This window comes from Pleurodeles waltl, chromosome 1_1 (assembly GCF_031143425.1).
Source record: "Pleurodeles waltl isolate 20211129_DDA chromosome 1_1, aPleWal1.hap1.20221129, whole genome shotgun sequence".
Lineage (NCBI taxonomy): Eukaryota > Metazoa > Chordata > Amphibia > Caudata > Salamandridae > Pleurodeles > Pleurodeles waltl.
Window position 1 is genome coordinate 717,565,498 of NC_090436.1, and position 27,745 is coordinate 717,593,242.

General features: G+C 47.4%; 1 protein-coding gene across 2 annotated transcripts in view; it reads left to right on the forward strand.

Annotated features, from left to right (window-relative positions):
* Positions 1 to 27,745, forward strand: part of ADAMTS19 (ADAM metallopeptidase with thrombospondin type 1 motif 19) — a 1,141,020-nt gene that overhangs the window by 836,408 nt on the left and 276,867 nt on the right. The window lies entirely within an intron of this gene.

Here is a 27,745-nt window from a genome sequence, read left to right on the forward strand (position 1 = left end):
AAAACACCTTGATCATCTGAAGGAGATGAACCTTGATGGAAAAATTGCAAGATATAGAGTATTTCGATCCTGCAACCCTAGCAAAAGTCTAAAATGTTGTATTAAGAACACGATCATCCATACAGGAGACATTGGCCCCCATTATGACAATGGCGGGAAAAACCGCCTACCGCCGCAGTGATGCCCGCCAAAAGACCGTCGCCATGGCTACCATCCATCCGCCATAATATGACCCCAGCCGTATTTCCGCCACTGGAAGGGCAGAAATCCGGCTGTGGCCAGACTGCTGGATGGTGGTAAGGTGGTGCTGCTACCACCAGCATCGCCCGCTAGCAGAACACCGCCAGGCCGTATTATTTTGAAAAATAATACGGCCTGGCGGTGTTCTGCTAGCGGGCACTGCTGTCGGTCGCAGCACCCTGTCCCGCGCCCTGCCGGAAGAAACCCTGGATCCAGGTAAGTGGGGAGGGGCGGTGTTGTGTGTGTGTGTGTGTGTGAGTGTGTGTGCATGTATGAGTGCGTGCGTGAAGGCGGGTGTGTGTTTAGTGTTGTTTGCGTGCGTGTATGAAAGTGTGTGACTGTGTGTATGAATGTGTGTGAGTGCGTGTATGTATGGAAATTTGAATGCGTCTGCATGTATGTTTTGATGTGTGTGCGGATGTGTGCATGAATGGATGCATGTATGTATGTGTGGATGAGCGTGTGTCTACGTGTGTGTATGTATGGGGGGCATGGATGTAGGGGGGAAGGCGAGGGGGTGTCTGGGGAGTGTTGGGGGCCTCCTATCAGTGACAGGGAAGGGATTCCCTGTCACTGATAGGGGCTTCTGCCATGGTTTTACATTTGCCACGAAAACCATGGCGGTAGGCAGGGTCATGATACCGCCGGCGGCACAATGGCGGTCGCCGGGCTGGAGATTGTAATCTCCAGCCCGGCGGCTTCTATGACCATGGCGGTCGGAGTGGTACATTGGCAGATTGGCTTCAGCCAACCCGACAATGTCCTAAGAATGGCGGTAAGGACTGCCCACCTGTTGGCGGTACTACTGGCACATTATCTCCGACCGCCGGGGTCATAATAACCCCCAAAGTCTTTAATGAGTTTTTTAGGATTTGCTGTCCTAGCTTTCAGTACAGCGTCATCTGCATACATTAAAGCAGGAATTGTTTGTAACATACATGGGGGACATTCTTATTCCCATTTATCTGATGGGATGCTAAATATTTTATGTATAACATGAATACATTAGGGACTAACACACACCCATCTTGAATACCCAGGCCAATTTAAACATTCCTGTGCATTCACCTTTAGAACTACCCTTAGAACTAAAATTAACCCTTGTGGATAAATCAACATGAAGATGCTGTAAAAAAGACAAAATACCAGGGGCATCTCCCCTAGAAGCCAAAAGGATGCTAAGGTTTTGGCCTAATAACTTGTTCAAAAGACAAGCTCAGCTCCATGAATGCCAGATATAATGAACCCTTTTTGAGGACAGCATACTTCTCAATGAACAGATGAAGCTTAAGGCATTGCTCTGAAGTACCCAACCCAAATGTAAATCCATATTGTAAATCTGAAAAGGTATGCACATCTTCTGTTCAAGTCAAAATCCTTTTCATGAGAATAATCCTTATTTCCTTTCTTAAATACAGAAACAGATCCGTTTAAATCAAGATGCCTGAATGGTAGGTTCACTAGTGGCATTTAAAGCCTTGGTAAATAGACAAAAAAATAATTTAAATTAGGGTGAAGAAATAAGAATTATTAAGTTTCCAAAAAGACAAATACTCCTATAAAAACTGGAGGCATCTTCACCATTTGGGATGACCTTAAGAACACAGTACATCAGAACAGGTTCGCTGCACTTCTTCTCTTGGACCTCTCAGCTGCCTTAAACACAGTTGACCATGACACTCTAATACAAAGACTCTATGAATAAATACCCAAGGTGACAAATAGGTGAGATCAAGATTCATTACTACGAAAACTCTGAGATGCATCTTCCCCCACCTAGGTTTGCAACACAAAGTCAAGACTACTATCTGTCTTGTACTGTCTAAACTTGATTATGCCAATTACCTCTACCACAGATCACTTTTTACAACTATGAAAAGCCTACCATGTGTTCAGAAGTCTGCTGCCAGAATACACCTACATCTAAAGCCACAATCCCACATCTCCCCTGCCTTGAGGGCCTACATTGGTTACCAGTTGCCAGAAGATCCACCTTCAACCTGCTTTGTATGACCCACAAAACAATAAATGGAACAGGAACGCATTTCATCAGGAATAAAATCAACATAGGGACCTCTGTTCCACATAGGCACCTCTCCTCAAAACCCCACTATACAAGAAAAAAACTATAGGTGGTACATCTTTCTCTGTTTAAGCAGCCAAACTAAGGAATTCATTACCTCCAAATATAAGCTCCACTGATAACTATCTGCTCTACAGAAGACTACTCAAGAGTTGGATTTTTCCTGCATAACCACCATACCCAAACTTTAATGTACAGCATATACCTATGTATGTAAACATGTATGTATGTATTTAAATGTGTGTAGTTCTCTGTACAAATATGTATACTAACTATGTTTAAAAAATATATATAGATATTCTTTAGATCTCCTTAACAAATGTATATATTTTATTAATATGATAGAGACTTCTAGTTGCAGATTCCTTGCCTTTGAATTCTCCCCAGGTGTCAGACTCGATCCAGAAGATTTTCATGAGCAGTACCCTGGTGTGCTGTTAAGTGGTGTCAATCGGCTCTGCGTCTATCATCTGCATCATTTGTGTTACATATGATGTTGCGGATCCTATATAGTCACCACCCTGGCACACGGACAACTATGAGGACAGTTCTTTTCTTTCCACGTCAGCAAGCGCTGATCTGAGCAGAACTACTCCTCAGTCAACTTTTTTACTTTTTGTTGAGACTTTTTTTAAGTTGCTATACTCCTGGTGCCTCAAGGATGTCCTCTAGGAAGACCGGATTCAAGACGTGCAGTTCCTGTCGTCGGGCGATGTCAGTGACAGACCTGCACCTCATGTGCCTTTGGTGTTCGGAGCGTGACCATGACCTGAAGTCAGACTCTGTGTGTTGGGCCATGAATCCAAAGGCTCTGAGCGAGCGGTCAATAAAGCTGATGGTGGTTTGGAGCTCGGCTCCACACAGGTCAACATCTCAGTTGCATTGAAGGTCCTGAGATCAATCACAGAGCCCAAATTCGTCTTTTTTTAATCTAATTCCACTGGACATTCGGGTAAGCACAAGAAAAGACGTCAAAGTGTGCTTTGCCTTTTCCTCTTCTGTCAGTCGATTAGATGAAGGGGGCATCAGCGCATTAGGACTCGTTCCGAGAAACCTGTGCTTGGACCCACTCTACACCTCCCTGAGTTTCTGGGAGCCGGAGTAACCCCCACCTAACTTTGAGAATGTTATGAGGCCATGTGCATCATTTTTGCCCAGTCCCACCCAGCTGGAAAGCCTTTCAGCCCCATGGGGTCAATAGGGGCCCCTTTGGGTTCCACAGCGGCAGCTCCAGCCCCCCGCACCAAGGGGCACCTAAGAATCCAGTTCTGGATCTAGAGCGACACTGGTTGAGACACCTCAACCTTCCCTGGCGCTGGTCCTGATGCAGAGCCGGATCGGCACCATATGCCAATTCCAATTCCAGCTGGAGACGTGCCTCCAGGTTGTATCTTAAGACTTTTGCTTATTGCCTAGGCCTTGGGGATGAATGGGAGGGGTCGCTGGACCCTTTCGAATACCACACCCTGAAGAATATATGGACTGGCATTCAGACCAGGGGGAAGCCAGCGGACTGGGTACCGCTCCAGATACTGGGATGCATTCTCACCGTGGCTACGGAGGAGGAAGGTTCTTATTCTATGGTGGTGTGAAGAGCAGCTGAGGTCCTGAATCTTGAGTTGCCTTCAGTGATAGTCAGGACTTACCTCTTGACAGGTGCTCCAAACTGGAGGTTCATCCTCCGAACCCCTGCTCCCATTCAATGAAGTCCCTGCAAATGCCCTACTGGGAACCTGGTCCAAACCCAACACAGGGGCTCCTGTGAACAGAACTATTGCCCGCTGCCATCACCCTGGTCTGGGCAACCTAAGATTTCTGATGCAACACCCCACCCCTGAGAGCTTTGTTATCCAAGCCTCCACCTTCCACAGCTCATTCCCTTCCTCATCCCCGGATAGGGAATCCAAGAGGCTGGTATAATCGAGAAGACAATGTTTTCTTCCACCAGCCATTATTCCCACACGCTGTAGGACACCGTTGCATAAGTGCTGCCACAGGTCCCTGAGGAGGCTCGGGCTGTTCCCTATTCCCATTCTGCCTACCCACAGATGTTACTTACCAGCACCCCAAGGATGATTGTGGTGTGCACAGCTGATCTGCGCAGATCAGGGGTCTCAGTCTTCCCCTATCTTGATGACTGTCTGCTGAAGGCAGGCTCACCCCAGGTTGTCATCTCCCACCTCCAGACTATAGTGGACCACCTGCATTTGCTGATGTTCACTATAAATGTGCCTGACTCCCTCTCAGATGCTCCCTTTCATTGGAGCTGTTCTATACACACAGCAGTTTCAGGCTTATCGTCCCGAGCGGCATGTCCAGGATATTCAGGCTATGATACCAATATTTCAGCCTCTAACCTACATTTTGGTATGAATTACTCTGAGGCTGATGGTCCTCATGTACCCCTGCATCCTGCTGATGACATATGCCAGATGGCATATGTGAGCTCTGCAGTGGGACCTGAAGTTCCAGTGGGTGCAGCATCAGGGGAGTCTCTCCAACAAGGTCCGGATCTCAGAGGGAACTGCACAAAATCTGCAGTGGTGGCTCATGAACCGCGATTGGGTCAGAGTCAGATCCCTCTTCTTTCCCCAACCAGATCTGACAGTAGTGACAGATACACCACTCCATGGATGGGGCGGCCATCTGGAAGAAGTGGGGATCAAATGCATCTGGTCTCCGGTGGAATCCATACAACACATCAGCCTGTTGGAGCTCTGTGCAATCCGGCTAGCAATGAAAGCATTTCTTTCCTCTGTTGAGGGAAAGACAGTACAGGTGTTCACGACTGCCATATGGGACTGCAACAAGCAGAGCGCGGTGGGGTTGTGGACCCTTTGTCAAGAGGCTCTGTGCCTCTGAACGTTGCTGGAACAACTGGGTATTTCCCTGGTGGTTCAACATCTGGCAAGCTCCGTGAAGACCAGAGCAGAAAAACTCAGCTGAAAATGCCTACCAGATCACAAATGATGGCTCCATGTGAAGGTGGCACAAGATCTTGTTCTGCAGTGGGGAGAGCCTTGGTTAGATCTTTTCTCTTTCACAGAGAGGGCCCAATGTCAGCACTATTGCACATTGAAGTTTTCAAGGCAGCAATAGCTCAGCGACACCTTTTGTCTCGAGTGGAGCTCCGGCCTCCTGTATGCCTTTCTGCCCATACCACTTCTGCCCCAAGTTCCAAAGTGTAGGAAAGTCCTTTTTTTTTGCCTGATCACCCCCACTCTTTCTGGATAGGTACTGGTGGTTACTGACTCTTGGATGTGCCCTGGGTACTGCTTACCAGTCCCAGGGCCAGTGCTCTGTGTAAAATGGATATGCAAATTAGGCTAATTATAATTGGCTAAGTTAACCTACCTATAAGTCCCTAGTATATGGTAGGGCATGTAGGTTTAGGGACCACAGTATAGGTGGTGCACACCTAGGTGCATTGCTGAGGTGCCCAGTGTCATTTTAAAAGCAAGCCTGCCTTGCTGGCTGCTTTCAAAATAAAGTTATATGCAAATTCGACTTTGGAATTAAAGGTACTTCCAAAGTCTTAAACTACCTTATTTTTACATATAAGTCACCCCTAAGGTGTGCCCTATGTGCCCCTAGGGCTGGGTGCCATGTAACTATAAGCAGGGACTTTATAAAAATAGATTTATAAGCCCTGGTGAGGTAAAAACAGCCAAATTCGTTTTTCCCTCATTGAAGTAAATGGCCTTCATAGGCTAGAATGGGCAGACTTTATTTTAAATTTTAAAGTCTCCTTAAATGTTACATACCAAGAATTTGGTATCAAATTGATTGTTATAATAAATCCCACAACTTCCAGTTGTTGGATTTAATATAACCAGTTCAGGTAAAAAGTTTAGACTTTACCTAAAAAGTTGCCAATTTCAGCTCTGCATTGTTTTTGCTGCTGTGCTCTGATTGGCCAGCCTGCAGCAGCTTCTGTCAGGCTACTTTAATGAGGTGTGAAGTGGCCTGGCTTCACACAAAGGAATGTGCTTGGGGGAGAGAATCTCCCCTCAGCAGATGGTGAGGCAGGAAGGGGGAGGGATGCCAAACTGGTCTTCAAAGGCAGAGAAGGACATCTGGAGCACCCAGCAACACCCCCACATCCTGCAAACCCAGACAGCTAGGTGCCCCCTTGATTAGATTAGGAGAGGGCAGGAGAGGGGTGTGTTTATGATTTTTAGCCACACCAGTGGGTGGGCTCAGCCAGATCTCTCCTCCAAAAATCAGATTCATCCATTTTGGATTTTTAGAGACTGTTGCCTTCTGGGATGGATTTTTGCCACACTTCCCAGGAAGTGGTCATCACTGGGGGACGACCTTGTCCCTGATTGGAGAACCAGGGCCCCCCTGCTTTTCACCCAGGAGCAAGGATAAAACTGGCAGACCTGCACCCACGCCTCAGATCCCCACCAAATTTCAAGAAGAAGGAACTACAAGGAGAAGAAGGACTGCCCTGCTGGACCCCTGGCCTGCACCTGGACCCTGCACTCAGAAAGACTGCACCAGCTGCACACTTGGGCTTCACCACAAGAAGGACTTTGCCTGGCTTCCACTGGTTCAAGGAGGGACTCCCTGTTTGCTACAGGTGAAAAATTGCTATCCAGAGTCCCCTGCACCAACTCCTGAAAAAGTGACCAGCTGACCACTGTCCAGTGGCCAAAAAGGAGTTTGCGCCAGGTGCATTCTGGGAGTTGAAGTCCGCACTTCCCAAGGACCATCACAGAACTTCTGGACCCTTGGGGTGAGCTGTGGACCCCAAAAGAACCTTAAAAGAACATCTGGGTGAAGCCCCAGAAGTTTGGAAAAGTTTGGAGAATTTTTGAAAAAAAGCTCCATAAAGTGACCGACCCGACGCGGAAATTCTAGCCGGCTTGCCTCAACCGCGACCCGGCCTGACTTCGTGGTTCGTCCCGGTAAAGAAAAACATCCAAAAAACAGACTAAGTCCGAACGTAAAAAGTTGACCGGGACCTTCCAGCCATCGTATCCGAGAAGGGCTCCACGGACGTCGGATCAAGATCCAGGTTTACCCCGGTCGAAGGATTTTCATCTCGAAAAAACGACTAAGTCCGAAGGTAAAAATCACCACTGAGGAAACCGACTTCGTGTATCCGGACAAGGGCTCCAGGAGGTCGGATCCAACTGGCAGGTTCGTCCCGGGGAAGAAAAACATCAAAAAAGAGACTAAGTCAGAAGGTAACTTTTTAACCGAGGCCTCCCGCGACTTGTAGCCGAGCAGGGCTCCATCGCGGTCGGCCTGAAAGTTTGACTTTGCCCCGGTCCTGGTGCAACCAGATGACCCGATTGGCGCTTTTTGTTTCTAAGCGCTAGAAAATAATAATACTTTAAAAATTCATATCTCCGGTTCCCCTGAACCGATTTTAATCGTTTTTGTGTCAATTTAAAGATAAAAATATAAGCTATTCTTATAAATTGGTTTTGGATTTTTAAACTGTTTCCTGTGTTTTATTTAATTACTGTTTTGTGATATTTGAATGCTTTACACTTTGTCTCCTAAGTTAAGCCTTGACGCTCGATGCCAAGCTACCAAGGGTAGAGCTGGGATTAATTTACTGAGACCTAAATGTACTTATGTGGAGGTTTGTGGCTTGTTGCTAGGTGTAGGTACCTACCTGCCCTACCAATAACCCATTTTCCAACATAATTGGAAGCAGCGACGGGATCCTGTACTTGTGTTCAATATCACGTTACAGTTTTAGATAAAACAAATTAAAAATCCTTTAAATTGTCCTAGTGCAAAAATTGTTTTTAATTTTTAATTTCAATTTTTTTTAATTAATTTGGATTAATTTCAATTATTGAATTTTTCTAATTTTTCTAAATTCTTGTTACCAATTTTTGCAAAAAGTTTTTGTTGACACAAAACTAGGGAACCATGGAGCTTGATCTGGCTAGCCTACCCACACTGACAATAGTCCAGCTTAGGGGGTTGTGTATTGAGAGAGGGTTGCCTGCAACCACTGATCTCAGGAAGCAAATCCTGATTAAATCCCTGACAGCATGGGCTGAGGCCCAAGAGGTAGAGACAGAGGAAGCTCCAGAGGAGGAAGAAAAAGAGGAAGATGCTAACTCTAACCACTCAGGGGAGGGAAGGCATCCGAGCCTAAGTGAGGAAGAGGAGGAACGGTCCTCAGTGGATACAGTCACTAGGGGCAGACCCAAAGCTAGTGGTAGGAAGGGGGTCCTTTCAGGAGTAGAGAACCCATCCATCAGAGAAAGAGAGCTGGAAGCCCAGCTAGCCTACATAGCTTTGGAAGCAGATAAGCTTGCCCTAGAAAAGAAAAAGTGGGCAAGCAAAGAAAAAAAAGATGGAGGCAGCGAGAAAGAAACTGAGGTGTCCCTGGGTGGGGGTTTTGCCCCCAGATTACCCAAAGGGGTGGTTCCTGCCTATGTAGAGGGGGATGACATAGATAAGTGGCTGGGGGCCTTTGAGAGGGCCCTCCAGATGAGGAAAGTCAAGCCTCAGTACTGGGGTTCACTCCTTTGGGAGTTAGTTCCCAACTCTGGGAGGGATAGGCTCCTAACCATGAGTGGGGAGGATGCAGACTCATACCCCAGTATGAAGAGTTGCTTGACTAAAAAGTTTGGTCTAACCCCAGAGCAGTATAGGCTTAAGTTTAGGGACACCCAAAAGACAAGCACCCAGTCCTGGGTGGACTTTGTGGACATTTCAGTAAAAGCACTGGAGGGCTGGATACAGGGCAACAGGGTAAGTACCTTTGAGGGGCTGTACAATTTGATTATGAGGGAGCACCTTCCAACTAATTGTGTCCAAGAGAGGCTCCGCCAGTATCTAGTAGACTCTAGGTTGACCAACCCCAGAGAGCTGGGGGAGGCAGCAGATGACTGGTTAAGAACTAGGGTTAACCAGAAACCCCCAGGGGGTGATCAGAAAAAGGGAGGACATGGTTCTTCTCAGGGGAAGAACCAGGGGAAAGATGACAAAAAACCCAAAGAGTCCTCACAAGAGTCCCCAAAAACTTCTCAGGGAGGGGGAGCCCCGAGCCAATTCACTTTTAAAGGGAAAGGGTATCAGGGAAAGAATTATGATCCTGCTAAAGCAGGAAAGTTTCAGGAGCTTGCTAAGGCCGGCAAGTGTTTTGACTGTCATCAGCCAGGACATAAAAGAGAAGATGCTATCTGCACCAAGAAGCCCCCCACTGGTGGGCAATCCCAGGGGATTGCTAGTGTAGGGTTGGGGGTGGAAGTTGGCCCAGGGGTGGAATCAGGGTACACTGAGGTCACCTTAGTATCCGTGGGTGGGGTGGACATTGCAACTATGGCCACCTTACCTCCCATCATGGAGAGGTATAGGCAGAGGCCTAAAGTCAATGGGACTGAAGTGGAAGCTCTGAGAGATACAGGAGCCAGTGTGACAATGGTCACAGAAAAGCTGGTTTCTCCAGAGCAGGTCTTACCTGGTGTCTTCCACCAGGTGACTTATGCAGATACCAGAACCAAACTCCATCCCATGGCTATGGTGAGTCTGGAATGGGGAGGTGTGACTGGCCCTAAAAAAGTAGCTGTAGCTCCTGCCCGCCCAGTAGAGTGTCTACTGGGGAATGATCTTGAAGCATCTGAGTGGTCAGAAGTGGAGAGAAGGGTCCATGCACAGATGCTGGACCTCCCTGAATGGGTGTGTGCTGTGACCAGGTCACAGGCGGCACAACAGGGGAATGCTGGACACTTGGACCCTGGAACAATGGGCCAAGCCTCCAAGAAAAAGAGAAAAGGCACTGGGTCTGGCTTGCCAGCCCCAACAAGTACAGAGGGTCAGGAAGAATCCAACCCTGAGTGGGAGGATCTGAACTCTGAGGGAGGGACACCTTCCCTGCAAACTCTGCCTGACTTGGCAGAACTGCAAGGGGCAGGTGGGCCCACCAGAGAAGATTTGTGCCAGGGACAAAGAGAGTGTCCCACTCTTGAGGGCCTGAGGCAGACTGCTGCCAGGCAAGAACAAGGGGATACCAGTGGTACCCACAAGGTTTACTGGGAGGATGGAGTTCTCTACACTGAGGCAAGGACCCTCAAAGAAGGGGCTACTAGGAGAGTAGTGGTCCCCCAAAAGTATAGAGAATTCCTCCTTACCTTAAGCCATGATATCCCCTTAGCTGGTCATTTGGGACAGACCAAGACCTGGAGCAGGCTGGTCAACCATTTTTATTGGCCCGAAATGTCAGAAAAAGTCAGGGAGTTTTGCAGCTCCTGTGTCACCTGTCAAGCCAGTGGCAAGACAGGGGGCAAGCCAAAGGCTCCCTTGATTCCACTGCCAGTGGTTGGGACTCCCTTTGAGAGGGTGGGGATTGACATTGTTGGTCCCCTAGACCCACCAACTGCTTCAGGAAACAGGTACATTGTGGTGGTAGTGGACCATGCCACCAGGTACCCTGAGGCAATACCCCTCCGGACAGTCACTGCTCCCACAGTGGCTAGGGCCCTACTTGGTGTGTTCACCAGAGTGGGATTCCCAAAGGAGGTGGTCTCAGATAGGGGCACAAACTTTATGTCAGCCTATCTGAAAGCCATGTGGGAGGAGTGTGGTGTTACTTATAAGTTCAGCACACCCTACCATCCACAGACCAATGGTCTGGTGGAAAGATTCAATAAGACCCTGAAGGGCATGATCATGGGTTTGTCTGACAAACTCAGGAGGAGATGGGATGTCCTCCTCCCATGCCTGCTGTTTGCCTACAGGGAGGTGCCACAGAAGGGGGTTGGATTCAGCCCCTTTGAGTTACTGTTTGGGCACCCTGTAAGAGGCCCATTGTGCTTGGTGAGAGAGTCTTGGGAAAAGCCTCTCAAGGAATCCAAGGAGAATGTGCTGGATTATGTACTAGGCCTGCGGTCTCGCATGGCTGAGTATATGAAGAAGGCAAGTAGAAACCTGGAGGCCAGTCAGGAGCTCATGAAGCTCTGGCATGATCAAAAGGCTACCATGCCTGAGTATCACCCAGGACAGCTGGTGTGGGTTTTGGAGCCCATGGCTCCTAGGGCACTACAGGCCAAATGGACTGGGCCCTATCCAATCCTAGAGAAAAAAGGTGAGGTCACCTACTTGGTGGACCTTGGCACCCCCAGGAATCCTCACAGGATCCTACATGTAAACAGGATGAAACCCCACCAGGACAGGGCAGACATGACCATGCTGATGGTCACTGATGAAGGGAAGGAGGAGGAGGGTGAACCTCTGCCAGACCTCCTGTCCTCAAAGGCAAAAGATGGGTCAGTGGAGGGAGTGGTACTCTCTCCCAAATTGACAGATCAGCAACAACAAGACTGTAAGCAAGTCTTGGGACAGTTTGCTAGTCTGTTCTCCCTGACCCCTGGACTCACCAATTGGTGTGTCCATGATGTTGACACTGGTGACAGCTTGCCTGTCAAGAACAAGCTGTACAGGCTGTCTGACCAGGTCAAGGCCAACATCAAAGCTGAAGTGGCTAAGATGTTGGACCTGAAGGTAATTGAGCCCTCTGATAGTCCTTGGTCCAGTCCAGTGGTACTGGTGCCCAAAGCTAATCCCCAAGGTGGGAAGAAAGAATTAAGATTCTGTGTGGACTACAGAGGTCTAAATGCAGTCACTAGGACTGATGCTCACCCCATACCTAGAGCTGATGAGCTCATTGACAGGTTGGGGGCTGCCAAATTCCTGAGCACATTTGATCTGACCTCAGGATATTGGCAGATTGCCTTAAGTCCAAGAGCTAAGGAGAGGTCAGCATTTTCCACACCAGAGGGCCACTTTCAGTTCAAGGTGATGCCCTTCGGGATGAAAAATGCTCCTGCCACCTTCCAACGGTTGGTGAATAGAGTCCTATCTGGGTTGGAATCTTTAAGTGCAGCTTATCTGGATGATATAGCTGTATTTAGTTCCACCTGGAGGGACCACCTGGTCCACCTGAAGGAAGTGCTTCAGGCCCTGCTTCAAGCAGGCCTGACTATCAAGGCAAGCAAGTGCCAGATAGGGCAAAGTTCTGTTGTGTACCTGGGCCACCTTGTTGGTGGAGGCCATGCACAACCTCTCCAGCCCAAGATCCAGACTATCCTGGATTGGGAGGCTCCAAAAACCCAGACTCAGGTCAGGGCCTTTCTTGGCCTGACTGGGTATTACAGGAGGTTTGTTCAAAATTTTGGGACCATAGTGGCCCCTCTAACTGAGCTTACCTCCAAGAAACAGCCCAAGAAGGTAATTTGGACCCCAGAGTGTCAAAAAGCTTTTGACACCCTAAAACAGGCTATGTGTTCAGCACCAGTGTTACTGGCCCCTTACTATAGCAAGGAATTTGTAGTGCAAACAGATGCTTCAGAGGAAGGGATTGGGGCAGTGTTAGCACAAGTTAATGAAGAGGGCCATGATCACCCAGTTGCCTTCATCAGCAGGCGACTACTCCCCAGAGAGAAAAAATGGAGTGCCATTGAGAGGGAGGCCTTTGCTGTGGTTTGGTCCCTGAAGAAGTTGAGGCCTTACTTGTTTGGCACTCACTTCCGTGTACAAACTGACCACAGACCTCTCAGATGGTTGATGCAGATGAGGGGGGAGAACCCAAAACTGTTAAGGTGGTCCATTTCCCTACAGGGGATGGACTTCACAGTAGAGCACAGACCTGGGACTGCTCATGCCAATGCAGATGGCCTTTCCAGGTTTTTCCACTTAGCTGATGAGGACTACCAGGGTGTAGGTTAGTACCCATCACCTTTCATCTGGGGGGGGGCAGTGTAGGAAAGTCCTTTTTTTTTGCCTGATCACCCCCACTCTTTCTGGATAGGTACTGGTGGTTACTGACTCTTGGATGTGCCCTGGGTACTGCTTACCAGTCCCAGGGCCAGTGCTCTGTGTAAAATGGATATGCAAATTAGGCTAATTATAATTGGCTAAGTTAACCTACCTATAAGTCCCTAGTATATGGTAGGGCATGTATGTTTAGGGACCACAGCATAGGTGGTGCACACCTAGGTGCATTGCTGAGGTGCCCAGTGTCATTTTAAAAGCAAGCCTGCCTTGCTGGCTGCTTTTAAAATAAAGTTATATGCAAATTCGACTTTGGAATTAAAGGTACTTCCAAAGTCTTAAACTACCTTATTTTTACATATAAGTCACCCCTAAGGTGTGCCCTATGTGCCCCTAGGGCTGGGTGCCATGTAACTATAAGCAGGGACTTTATAAAAATAGATTTACAAGCCCTGGTGAGGTAAAAACAGCCAAATTTGTTTTTCCCTCATTGAAGTAAATGGCCTTCATAGGCTAGAATGGGCAGACTTTATTTTAAATTTTAAAGTCTCCTTAAATGTTACATACCAAGAATTTGGTATCAAATTGATTGTTATAATAAATCCCACAACTTCCAGTTGTTGGATTTAATATAACCAGTTCAGGTAAAATGTTTAGACTTTACCTAAAAAGTTGCCAATTTCAGCTCTGCATTGTTTTTGCTGCTGTGCTCTGATTGGCCAGCCTGCAGCAGCTTCTGCCAGGCTACTTTAATGAGGTGTGAAGTGGCCTGGCTTCACACAAAGGAATGTGCTTGGGGGAGAGAATCTCCCCTCAGCAGATGGTGAGGCAGGAAGGGGGAGGGATGCCAAACTGGTCTTCAAAGGCAGAGAAGGACATCTGGAGCACCCAGCAACACCCCCACATCCTGCAAACCCAGACAGCTAGGTGCCCCCTTGATTAGATTAGGAGAGGGCAGGAGAGGGGTGTGTTTATGATTTTTAGCCACACCAGTGGGTGGGCTCAGCCAGATCTCTCCTCCAAAAATCAGATTCATCCATTTTGGATTTTTAGAGACTGTTGCCTTCTGGGATGGATTTTTGCCACACTTCCCAGGAAGTGGTCATCACAGGGGGACGACCCTGTCCCTGATTGGAGAACCAGGGCCCCCCTGCTTTTCACCCAGGAGCAAGGATAAAACTGGCAGACCTGCACCCACGCCTCAGATCCCCACCAAATTTCAAGAAGAAGGAACTACAAGGAGAAGAAGGACTGCCCTGCTGGACCCCTGGCCTGCACCTGGACCCTGCACTCAGAAAGACTGCACCAGCTGCACACTTGGGCTTCACCACAAGAAGGACTTTGCCTGGCTTCCACTGGTTCAAGGAGGGACTCCCTGTTTGCTACAGGTGAAAAATTGCTATCCAGAGTCCCCTGCACCAACTCCTGAAAAAGTGACCAGCTGACCACTGTCCAGTGGCCAAAAAGGAGTTTGCGCCAGGTGCATTCTGGGAGTTGAAGTCCGCACTTCCCAAGGACCATCACAGAACTTCTGGACCCTTGGGGTGAGCTGTGGACCCCAAAAGAACCTTAAAAGAACATCTGGGTGAAGCCCCAGAAGTTTGGAAAAGTTTGGAGAATTTTTGAAAAAAAGCTCCATAAAGTGACCGACCCGATGCGGAAATTCTAGCCGGCTTGCCTCAACCGCGACCCGGCCTGACTTCGTGGTTCGTCCCGGTAAAGAAAAACATCCAAAAAAGAGACTAAGTCCGAACGTAAAAAGTTGACCGGGACCTTCAAGCCATCGTATCCGAGAAGGGCTCCACGGACGTCGGATCAAGATCCAGGTTTACCCCGGTCGAAGGATTTTCATCTCGAAAAAACGACTAAGTCCGAAGGTAAAAATCACCACCGAGGAAACCGACTTCGCGTATCCAGACAAGGGCTCCAGGAGGTCGGATCCAACTGGCAGGTTCGTCCCGGGGAAGAAAAACATCAAAAAAGAGACTAAGTCAGAAGGTAACTTTTTAACCGAGGCCACCTGCGACTTGTAGCCGAGCAGGGCTCCATCGCGGTCGGCCTGAAAGTTTGACTTTGCCCCGGTCCTGGTGCAACCAGATGACCCGATTGGCGCTTTTTGTTTCTAAGCGCTAGAAAATAATAATACTTTAAAAATTCATATCTCCGGTTCCCCTGAACCGATTTTAATCGTTTTTGTGTCAATTTAAAGATAAAAATATAAGCTATTTTTATGAATTGGTTTTGGATTTTTAAACTGTTTCCTGTGTTTTATTTAATTACTGTTTTGTGATATTTGAATGCTTTACACTTTGTCTCCTAAGTTAAGCCTTGACGCTCGATGCCAAGCTACCAAGGGTAGAGCTGGGATTAATTTACTGAGACCTAACTGTACTTATGTGGAGGTTTGTGGCTTGTTGCTAGGTGTAGGTACCTACCTGCCCTACCAATAACCCATTTTCCAACACAAAGAAAATCAAGAAGGACAGGCCCAAGTAATCTATTTGGCTCCAGTCTGGGTAAGGAGAGTATGGTATCCCAAACTGTTGAGCATGTCCATCTATCCTCCGATCAGACTGTCTCTTTGGGAGGATCTTCTGTTGTAGCAGCAGTGGAGCGTTCTGCAACCAAACCTGTCCACTCTCTACCTTCTTGCATGGAGATTGAGGGGCAACAGTAGACAGTTTTTGACCTTCCGTCTGAAGTCCGTAACATTATCTTTGGTAACCAGGTGTCCCTCCACCAAAACGGTATATGCCTGTCAATGGAAAAAATGTGTGGCATGGTGCACACACAATTCTGTTGCCTCCCTTTTTGCCCCTCTATCTGAGGTTCGGCTGTTCATACTTTCGCTGGCCCAGCAGGGCTCTGCTATTGGGCACTCTGAAAGGTTATTTGCCTGCAGTTTCTGCTTTTTGGAGGTTGGCTGATCAACCTTCTTTGTTTAAGTCCCATGTTGTAAATAGGTTCCTTAAAGGCCTTACACATATGTTCACTCAATCCCCACTCATTTTGTCCAAATGGGATTTGAATTTGGTTTCAGATTTTCTGCACGGCTCTCCTTTCAAACCTCTCTATAATTGTCCTCTCAGGCTTCTCACTTTGAAAAAAGCCTTCCTTGTGGGCATTAATTCTGCCCTCAGGGTGAGTAAACTGGAGGCATTATCATCTAAGCCACCCTACCGTTCCATTTATGCTGACAAAGTGGTGCTTCACACTAGGCCTTCTTTTTGCCAAAATTGGCTGTGCCCTTTCATGTAGGCCAATCCATCAACTTATCTACTTTTTACGCACCCCCAAATCCCTCTAAGTAAGAGGAGAGACTTCACTGCCTGGACCAAAAGGAGCATTGGCATTCTACCCTGATCGTATAAAAGAGTTCCAGGTGGGCGATCAACTGTTTGTCAGTTAAGTCCTTGGGAGTCAGACGGCCGTGTAAGAGCTCCCGTCATGCGCCGCGGCTGAGACGTCAGTCAGCTTAGAGGGGAAGCTGAGAGCAAGGGCAAACGCTTCTGCTGTGTGAGCTCAGTAAACACTTTGTTTTCTTAGGTAGAACTGGCCCAGAGGAGGAGGCAGCCTGGAAATCTTTGTGGCCCATGCCGATATTGTTTTCGAGCTCCTGCAACACACGCACACAACGCACAAAGGTACAGAGGGAGAGGTGGGCGGTGGCGGATGGAGGGCAAAGCGGTCTACAGCAAGAGCACTCCCCCAGTCCACGTGAGAAGCGGACCCCTCCTAGTAAGGAATGGTGGTGAGCCAGGGACACTGCCCTCCCTCCCAACCCCACTAAAACAACTAGTAGAGCTAAATAATCAAGGAAGGAAGAAGGGAAGAAGATAAAAAAGGGGAAGGAAAAAAGATATATGTACTCACAACCGAGCAGGACATTAAAGTGAAGGAATTAAGCTGCAAGGCACAGGGGCAACAGGATAAGTTTTGGGGGAGTTGGAGGAGGTCTTCTCCAGAAGTGCCCATAAGGGATATACAGGAACCCACCCCACCTCTAAAAACAGCAGGAGAGAGAAATTAGTAAAAAAAAAGAAAAGAAAGTAAAAACTGCTAATACAGTGAAGTACACCTCCCTAGCAGGAAGGCCAGTCAGAGCATAGTGGGGAGTCACAGAAGCAGCCTGTGTAGTGACAGGTGTGGCTTTTGGCTCCCCAGGTGTCTCTGACTACTCAAAAGAGGGTTCTCAAGTACTGGTGTGCCATCTCTTGCCAGAAATGCGGCGTTCTCCCCGAGACCTTCAGAGCGAGGGTCGCTCCTCACTAAAGATCTATGCAGAATATAAAAAAATAAGCATCCAGTTCCTTCAGATAAGATGGCGAACGCTGAGTTAAGCACGAATACTAGTGGCCTAAACAAATGGTGATTAATGGTTCCAGATCTCGCCTGGCTCTCCTTTCTAGCTCAATAGACCCAGCCCAGTTTAACCCCTGTGATAATGGTGCGTTAGAAAGGGGACCCATCGGGACACCAGACAAAGAGCAAGGGATGCAAGATAAATCTGATAATTTTGATTTGGGTAATCAGCGGAAGCCGGGAACAAGCCAGATATTCGAAAATGGCGAGTTTCAGGAGAGTGACGGTGCCCCTAAGCAATTTTACCTGCTATTCGGTGGCGGGGCTTGCAGGGGGTCAAAGGAGACTTTTACGGGATCCCAGCTCTCCAGCCATACTATAGTCCCCATAGAAGATACTTTCCCTCCTTCCATCCAGCACGGCTCATATACAAGTACAGTTAGGGAGGCAAGCGCCACCAGCATCTCCAAGAGCCCCTCTATGAGCTTCGAGCGACATGTGGAAACCAGGACTGGTCAGCAGGTGCATGCAAGACGGCAGACAGATTCACAACCGCAGGAGGAGCAGGACAAGCAAGTTGAGGGAAGAGGCTGTACACATCCGCAACCTCTGCTTCTTCAAATATTAAATGAGCTAAAGTTTCTAACGATTTCACAAACAGAAGCGAATCACAAAACAGAGGCACAGCTAAACTTGATAAATGCCAACGTTCAGCAACTTAATTCCTGTATCATGGAGATAGAACAGCGAGTCTCAGATTTGGAAGATAGACGAGTCCACCTCCTGCCTGCAATCTCTAAATGTCAAGCAGATCTCCTGGAATTACAGATTAGGATGGACAATGTGGAGAATCGTTCACACAGATCAAATTTAAGATTCATGGGTTGCCGGAAGGCCGCAAGAATGGCCACACTATTATAGAATTGATTAAAGGTCTTGTTAAACAACATGTACTCCCGGAATTGGTAGATAGCCATCAGGATCTCTTCATTATGCAAGCTCATCGTGTACCGGCAGTGCAGCAACCTAATGCTAAACACCCTTGAACAATACTGGTGAACTTTGGTGATTATGATATTAAAGAACTCATTTTACATCAGGTGATTAAGAGCAGAGTACATCAGATTCCTGGCGATTACACTGTTAGATTTTTTTCAAATATGTCAGTTGCCGCTGCACGTAGGAGGAGGGAACTAAAGGAAATGATTCCAGCATTTCAAAAAGCAGGAGCTCCGGCCGGGTTTATACAGCAATCAAAGCTAAAAGTATTTTTTAAGGGGCGGTCAAATATAGTCCATACAGTGGATGCAGCAAAAACTTTGTTGCAATCTATAAGTAATGGTGAGGGAGCGGGTTGAGGAGAGTAGTATTTAATAGGATGAGCTTCGTGGAAAATGTTTGCCTCCTTATATATCTCAGTAACAGAATTGATTGGATCATAAAATAGGGACCCCAAGGGAAGGTGGATCTTAGCTCAAAGTCTTGCAATGAGGAGTTCAAGTTAATCTGGTTAACTACTATGGGTCAGTTATGGATGAAGCAGAGCCATTAATGCAACTTTATAATATAGCAATGAGTGCCACGGGCCCTTTTATTATTGGAGGGGATTTTAATTATACAGGGAGTGCAGAATTATTAGGCAAATTGTATTTTTGAGGATTAATTTTATTATTGAACAACAACCATGTTCTCAATGAACCCAAAAAACTCATTAATATCAAAACTGAATATTTTTGGAAGTAGTTTTTAGTTTGTTTTTAGTTTTAGCTATGTTAGGGGGATATCTGTGTGTGCAGGTGACTATCACTGTGCATAATTATTAGGCAACTTAACAAAAAAAAATATATACCCATTTCAATTATTTATCATTACCAGTGAAACCAATATAACATCTCAACATTCACAAATATACATTTCTGACATTCAAAAACAAAACAAAAACAAATCAGTGACCAATATAGCCACCTTTCTTTGCAAGGACACTCAAAAGCCTGCCATCCATGGATTCTGTCAGTGTTTTGATATGTTCACCATCAACATTGCGTGCAGCAGCAACCACAGCCTCCCAGACACTGTTCAGAGAGGTATACTGTTTTCCCTCCTTGTAAATCTCACATTTGATGATGGACCACAGGTTCTCAATGGGGTTCAGATCAGGTGAACAAGGAGGCCATGTCATTAGATTTCCTTCTTTTATACCCTTTCTTGCCAGCCACGCTGTGGAGTACTTGGACGCGTGTGATGGAGCATTGTCCTGCATGAAAATCATGTTTTTCTTGAAGGATGCAGACTTCTTCCTGTACCACTGCTTTAAGAAGGTGTCTTCCAGGAACTGGCAGTAGGACTGGGAGTTGAGCTTGACTCCATCCTCAACCCGAAAAGGCCCCACAAGCTCATCTTTGATGATACCAGCCCAAACCAGTACTCCACCTCCACCTTGCTGGCGTCTGAGTCGGAGTGGAGCTCTCTGCCCTTTACCAATCCAGCCACGGGCCCATCCATCTGGCCCATCAAGACTCACTCTCATTTCATCAGTCCATAAAACCTTAGAAAAATCAGTCTTGAGATATTTCTTGGCCCAGTCTTGACGTTTCAGCTTGTGTGTCTTGTTCAGTGGTGGTCGTCTTTCAGCCTTTCTTACCTTGGCCATGTCTCTGAGTATTGCACACCTTGTGCTTTTGGGCACTCCAGTGATGTTGCAGCTCTGAAATATGGCCAAACTGGTGGTAAGTGGCATTGTGGCAGCTGCACGCTTGACTTTTCTCAGTTCATGGGCAGTTATTTTGCGCCTTGGTTTTTCCACACGCTTCTTGCGACCCTGTTGACTATTTTGAATGAAACGCTTGATTGTTCGATGATCACGCTTCAGAAGCTTTGCAATTTTAAGAGTGCTGCATCCCTCTGCAAGATATCTCACTATTTTTGACTTTTCTGAGCCTGTCAAGTCCTTCTTTTGACCCATTTTGCCAAAGGAAAGGAAGTTGCCTAATAATTATGCACACCTGATATAGGGTGTTGATGTCATTAGACCACACCCCTTCTCATTACAGAGATGCACATCACCTAATATGCTTAATTGGTAGTAGGCTTTCAAGCCTATACAGCTTGGAGTAAGACAACATGCATAAAGAGGATGATGTGGTCAAAATACTCATTTGCCTAATAATTCTGCACTCCCTATATTCAAGATATAATACTAGATACCGCTTATCAGGCAAAAAGGCAACTAAAACCTAAAACTAAAAGACTTCTGAATATAATAAAAAGTGATTTTCAGGTAATAGACCCCTGTTGTGAAGAGCACCCTGTAGCCACTCAGCATACTTGCTTTTCACATTGGTACAAAACTACCTCCAGGATAGATTTAAAAAAAATATTTCACTCATTGAAGAACTTAGCTTCGCATATTTGGGCAAGTGCTTTTTCCAATCATTCAGCGATCATGGTGACAACAGAGCTGGAGGTGGCTAGGAAAGAGAGACCCAGATGGCAGCTCGATAGATCTTTGCTTGCTAATCAGCAGTGGGTCACAGACATGAGTAAATTAATACAGGAGTTCTTCCAGCTCAATCAGGATTCTACATCTCTGTTCAATGTATGGGAAGCATTTAAAGCTACAGCCAGGGGCCAAATTATTTATTTTAAAGTATCGCAGACACGTCAATGAGAGCTTCAAATTAAAAAACTGCAGATGGCAATAGACAAGGCAACAGATGACTCCTGACTCCTGCTGCCCCCACCCCCGCACTCCCATTGGAGGTTACCGTCCCTCCTCCCAGCTGCCACTCCCTCCCACCTCCCCTCTTATGCTGGCCGCAGCACGAGGTTAGAAGCGACCTCTGACCCTGTATCCTTGCAGGCAGGTCGCTTCCTATTCACCACTGCTCCGGTAAGTGCTGCCATTGTTTTGGGCTTGTCTGGGCTTGTTTAGTCTTCTTGGCTTCTCCTCTCCCGGAAGGCTCCGCCCACTCCCTCCTCCTTGGAGCTCTTCCCGCTCCTGACTCCTGCTGCCCCCGCCTCCCCGCACTCTCATTGGAGGTTTCCCTCCCTCCTCCCATCTGCCACTCCCTCCCACCTCCCCTCTTACGCCGGCCGCAGCACGAGGTTAGAAGTGACCTCTGACCCTGCATCCTTGCAGGCAGGTCGCTTCCTCCTCACCACTGCTCCGGTAAGTGCTGCCATTGTTTTGGGCTTGTTTGGGCTTGTCTGGGCTTGTCTGAGCTTGTTTGGGCTTGTTTGGGCTTCTTGGCTTCTCCTCTCCCGGAAGGCCCCGCCCCCTCCCTCCTTCCCGGTCCTGACTCTTGCTCCCCCTGCCCCCCTGCACTCCCATTGGAGGTTTTCCTCCCTCCTCCCAGCTGCCACACTCCCTCCCACCTCCCCTCTTATGCCGGCCGCAGAGCGAGGTTAGAAGCGACCTCTGACCCTGCATCCTTGCAGGCAGGTTGCTTCCTCCTCACCACTGCTCCGGTAAGTGCTGCCATTGTTTTGGGCTTGTCTGGGCTTGTCTGGGCTTGTTTGGGCTTGTTTGGGCTTCTTGGCTTCTCCTCTCCCGGAAGGCCCCGTCCCCTCCCTCCTCCTCTGAGCTCTTCCCGCTCCTGACTCCTGCTGCCCCTGCCCCCCGCACTCCCATTGGAGGTTTCCATCCCTCCTCCCAGCTCCCACTCCCTCCCACCTCCCCTCTTATGCCGGCGGCAGCACGGACACGCGCAGCGGGCGCGCCAAATGTGCACCAAAGGCAAGCCCATCTGCACCCGTCTCTGCCCGTCTGTGCCAAGACGGCGCCCAGCGCCAGACCCCCTGGCCAACACGCCTCCCGCGCCACTGAACACCTTTACACTGCCGATGAACTCCACGCCCTTAATCCAGGACGCTCCTCCATCTGCTTCCAGTCCACACCGACGCGCACCAAAGGACCCTTCTCCTGCAAAGCCTACAATTTCAACTGCAACCTAACCTCCAAACTCCAAATCAAAACAGACAACCGCCTAAGATGCATCCTACTTAACACCCGCTCCGTCCACAAACATGAAATTGAACTCTGGGACCTCCTGACCACATACTCATCCGACGTCACATTCCTCACCGAAACCTGGATGAATTCGGCCTCGGAACCAGACGTAGCCATAGCCATACCAGAAAACGACAAGATCACCAGAAGAGACCGAATCAACAGACCAGGAGGAGGAATCGCCATAGTCCACAAAAACACCATAAGAGTCTCCACCACCTCCAACTCCGCCGAGCACCTCCACTTCAAAATCCACATCGCCAACAACACACTCAGAGGAACACTGGTCTACAGACCCCCTGAACCCAGATCGCAGTTCTGCGACGACATCGCCGATGCCATCAGCCCCCAAGCCCTCGCCTCAACAGACTACATCTTCCTCGGTGACCTAAACTTCCACCTAGAAAATAACAACAATATCAACACCACCAACCTAATCGACAACCTCGCCAACTTCGGCCTCAAGCAACTCGTCACTACACCCACCCTCTCCGCAGGCCACACACTCGACCCCATCTTCTCAGCCAGCAACCACGTCTCTTTCAGCCACACCACCGAACTCAGCTGGACAGACCACTGCTGCATTCATTTCTCCTACCAGAAACCAGTCACTCACCACCGCCCCACACAACCCCCCGACGCAACTGGAGCAAAATATCAACGGATCAGCTGATCTCCACTCTCGCTTGGGCCCCACCCCCTGGGGCTCTGGACCCCAACACAGCCACCACCAACCTGCATCGCGGGATAGAAGATTGCGCCAACACCCTCGCACCGCTCCAAAAAAAAAAAACCACCTCCCACAGAATCAAGACCAGCTGGTCCACCCCAGAACTACAGGAATCCAAACGGCTATGTCGCAGAATGGAAAAAACCTGGCACCTTGACCCTACCAACTCCAACCACATCGCTTTCAAGGATGCCCTACGCAAACATCACCAACTGATCCGCACCACCAAAAGGACCCACTTCAAAAACCGCATTGACGCCAACGCTCACAACAGTAAGGAGCTTTTCGGCATCATCAATGAGCTGTCCACCCCAGGACCTGCTCCAATGAACCCCCGCCATCACAGGAGTTCTGCAACTCACTGGCAACCCACTTGCGTTGAAAGATAGAAGAAATCCACAATAGCTTCAAACCCCAGACCCGCCAGCTGACTACAAACACCCAAGAACCCAATGCTCCAAGCAACACCCACCTCCTTCACACCTGGACCCCCGTCAACATAGAGGACACCGCCACCGCCACCACCATGGCCTCCATCCACTCTGGATCACCATCGGACCCCTGCTCACACCATATCTTCAATAAGGCAAACATCATCATCGCCCCCCACCTCTGCAAATCCATCAACAGCTCCTTTGAGTCAGCCACCTTCCCAGAAAGATGGAAGCACGCAGAAATCAACGCCCTGCTGAAGAAACCAAAGGCAGACCCAGACGACCCCAAGAACTACCGGCTGATCTCCCTCCTACACTTCCCAGCCAAGGTCATCGAAAAAATCATAAACAACCAACTATCCCAGTTCCTGGAAGACAGCAAGGTACTCAACACCTCCAAATCCGGATTCCGCAGAAACCACAGCCCTGAGACTGCACTCATTGCTGCCACAGACGACATTAGGACCATGCTCGACGAAGGAGAAACAGCAGCACTCATCCTCCTGGACCTCTTCCCAGCTTTCGACATAGTATGTCAACACACTCTCCGCACACACCTCCACAACGATGGAATCCGCGACAAGGCACTCGACTGGATGTCGTCATTTCTCTCAGGCAGAACCCAGAGAGTCTGCCTCCCACTGTTCCTGTCAGAAGCCTCCAGAATCATCTGTGGCGCTCCCCAAGGATCTTCGCTCAGCCCCGCGTTCTTCCCTTTACATGGCCATCCTCGCCAACATCGCACGAACCCACCACATCAATATAGTTTCCTACGCAGATGACACTCAGCTCATCCTCTCACTCACGAAAGACCCTACAACTGAAAAGAACAACCTCCACAATGGACTTCACGCCATCGCCAGCTGGATGGAATCAAGCCACCTCAAGTTAAACACAGACAAGACACAAATCCTCAACTTTGGCACCAACCCCTCAACTTGGAATGACTCCTGGTGGCCCACCTCCCTAGGAACCGCGCCCTCCCCCACCACCCACGCACGCAACCTAGGCTTCTTCTTGGACTCCACACTCAGCATGACTCAGCAGGTCAATGCCATCTCCTCTTCCTGCTACAACACTCTCCGCATGCTCCGCAAAATCTTCAAGTGGATTCCCGTCGAAACCAGGAAAACTGTCACTCACGCCCTGGTCAGCAGCCGATTGGACTACGGAAGCACCCTATATGCAGGAATAACAACCAAACTCCTAACAAAGCTGCAAAGAATCCAGAACGCATCCACCTGCCTCATTCCAGACATGCCACGCCGCAACCACATTTCCCCCCACCTCACAGACCTTCACTGGCTACCAGTATCAGAGAATCACCTTCAAACTCCTCATCCACGCACACAAGGCCCTCCACGAAACAGGCCCAGCCTACCTCAACGACAGACTCACCTTCCACCCCCCCACCCGCAATCTTCGCTCCGCCAGCCTCGCCCTCGCCTCCATCCCCGCATCCGCCGCACTACCGCCAGAGGATGATCCTTCTCTCACCTAGCCGCCAAGACCTGGAACTCCCTACCGCTCCACCTTCGGCAGACCCAAGACCTCTTGACATTAAGGAAATGCCTCAAGACATGGCTCTACGACCAGTAGCTCCCCCCCAGCGCCTTGAGACCCTAACAGGTGATTAGTGCGCTCTATAAATCCTTGATTGATTGATATGAAAGCAGGAGGGCAGAAAGCGTCAAGGAATAATCTCAATCAAACGTGGGCTAAGCTTAAAGATATTTTTATCCTAAAAGAAGTAACTAGCTCGAGGGCTTATCAGCACCAGGTTTATTAAGAAAGTCAACAGATAGTTAAACACTTGGCTTGGACCACTTGCATAAACCACGAAAAGTAGAAAATCCATCAAAATCAGGATCCCGAGACTAGGACAATCGTTAATGAGGACAAGGAAATAGCTTAAGTATTTATGTCACATTATTCTAGAATTTATGAGATTGACTACGTAGTTTCACTTTTACAGCTAGATCAGTATTACAAGCCTATCACGTTACTTAAAATCCTGCTAAAGGTTTGAAATGATATAGCACAGAAGATTACATCATCTGAGATTAAGGAAGCTATCCAGAGAATGCCAAGTGCAAAAGCTTGCAGTGGAGATGGCTTTCCAATTGAATTTTATAAAACTTTCTGTGAAGAGCTTGCACCGGTTATGTAATGCAATACTCGAGGGAGGAGAAATACCTTCAACATTCAAAGAATCAACAATAGTCAGTTTTCTGAAAAAATATAAAAATCCACTGAAACCTGATGCATATCGTCCAATTAGTCTGCTGAATGCAGATTATTACAATTTATCAAGATCACATCAGTTGTGCAACAATTAGTACATGAGGATCAGAACGGTTTTGTAGCTAGCAGGTTGATGACATCCAATACAAACTTTTTGATACAGACAATCGAGTACTTCTCGGTCAACATAATCCGTGCAGCAATGATAATGCTAGATGCAGAGAAAGCCTTCAACCTAGTCAATTTGGGAGCCTTGGTATACAGCCTAACCAAATTTGGCTTCCCTTTGCAATTTACTTCAATTTTAAGGCGGTTGTATCAGGGTGTTCAGGCCAGAATTGTTATCAACTCAAAGGTTAGAGGCACAATTCAGATTAAAAGAGGTATTAGACAGGGATGTCCTCTCTCCCCTATAATTTTTGCCATTTTTATGGAGCCTCTCGCCATATAATATGGAGTTCAAAGAAAATCATGTCACCTGTAGCAGATATGCCCAAAACTATGCTCTTTGCTGATGACATCATTTTATACTTAAAACCAGAAAATGACAATGTCCAATGAGTACTGGATAAGGTTAATGAGTTCATTTAAATAGGCGGATACAAGATTAATGAAAAAAATGGAGGTTCTTCTACTTAACGCAGGAACAAATAATCTTCTGTATGCTTTGTATCAGCAAGCTAATTCATCCGAACTTATTAGGTATTTGGGAATTTATGTCACAAACGATTATGGTCATTGGTTTAACCTTAATTATGTTAGGATACCTGCAAAAGTACAAGTGCTTTTAGACAGATGGAGAGTTCTACTGTTGACTCTGATAGGAAGAGTATCCTTAATCAAGATGTCAGTTCTCCGGCTTTTTCTTTTTTTATTCAATAATGTACCAATAAGAATTAATAGCTCTTATTTCTGTGAACTGGATTCCATGATACGATGTTTTATGTGGAGGAAGGAAACCCCAAGGGGATGGCTTTCAGTTATTCAGCTGAATAGAAACCAAGGGGGCCTGGCACTCACTCATTTTCAAGTTTATTATCAGGCCACATTGCAGGATATATTGGCATGACATTTGGCCATCGGAGGAATTATGGAAAATGTTTTGGCCAATAGAATGATCATAGGATCAGTAATAAGTTTCCCAGCATTCATTACAACTACGAAACTTACTAAAAAAACTCATTACAAGTATATTATTGATTTTAGTAAAAGACTAGAGATCCTAAGCAAAACACATCAAATACCATTGTGTTATATTTATCTACAATTACAGGAATGTAAATACTTTGGTCTACACCTTCCAGAAACGAAGGTAGACGAATGGAATAGCAAAGGGTTTAAAGAGATGGGGGATTTTATTTTAAGAAATCAATACATCTCTTCGGATGAGGTCGCAACTAGACTCAGAGATAAGGCAACTAGACTCTTTGAGCTTTTTCAGATCTCCCATTTTCTTAGTGATAATATACCCTGGGAAAATACCCACGAACACCCGACATGGAAGGCTTTAATCAGAAGTAAAGTAATTGGTAGAGAGAACTGGTACAGATTACTAGTTGATCGATCCACCTCGGCAGCACTACAGAATTCAGAGATCATATTTTCAGAACAACACAATGTGTAATATCTATGAAGAGTGGAGAATTATTTTGGAAATGGGCTATAAATCTTTAAGGGCAGCTAACTATAAAATAATATCTTTTCTTTCCAGATGGATGGCTTATTACACTCCTGAAAAGATACATAAAATGTTTCCATCAGTTCCCGATCAATGCTTCCGCTGCCATCAGGAGGGCCAGGGAAACTTGTTGCATGATTTTTTTGATTGTCCCAAATTAACTACTTTCTGGTGGGAAGTAAAGAAGGTAATACATCACAGCTCTAATTCTAGGATTGAGTTAGATCCAAGCCTAACTCTGTTTGGAGCTTCGGAGAAAACATGTTAGTTAGCAAAACAT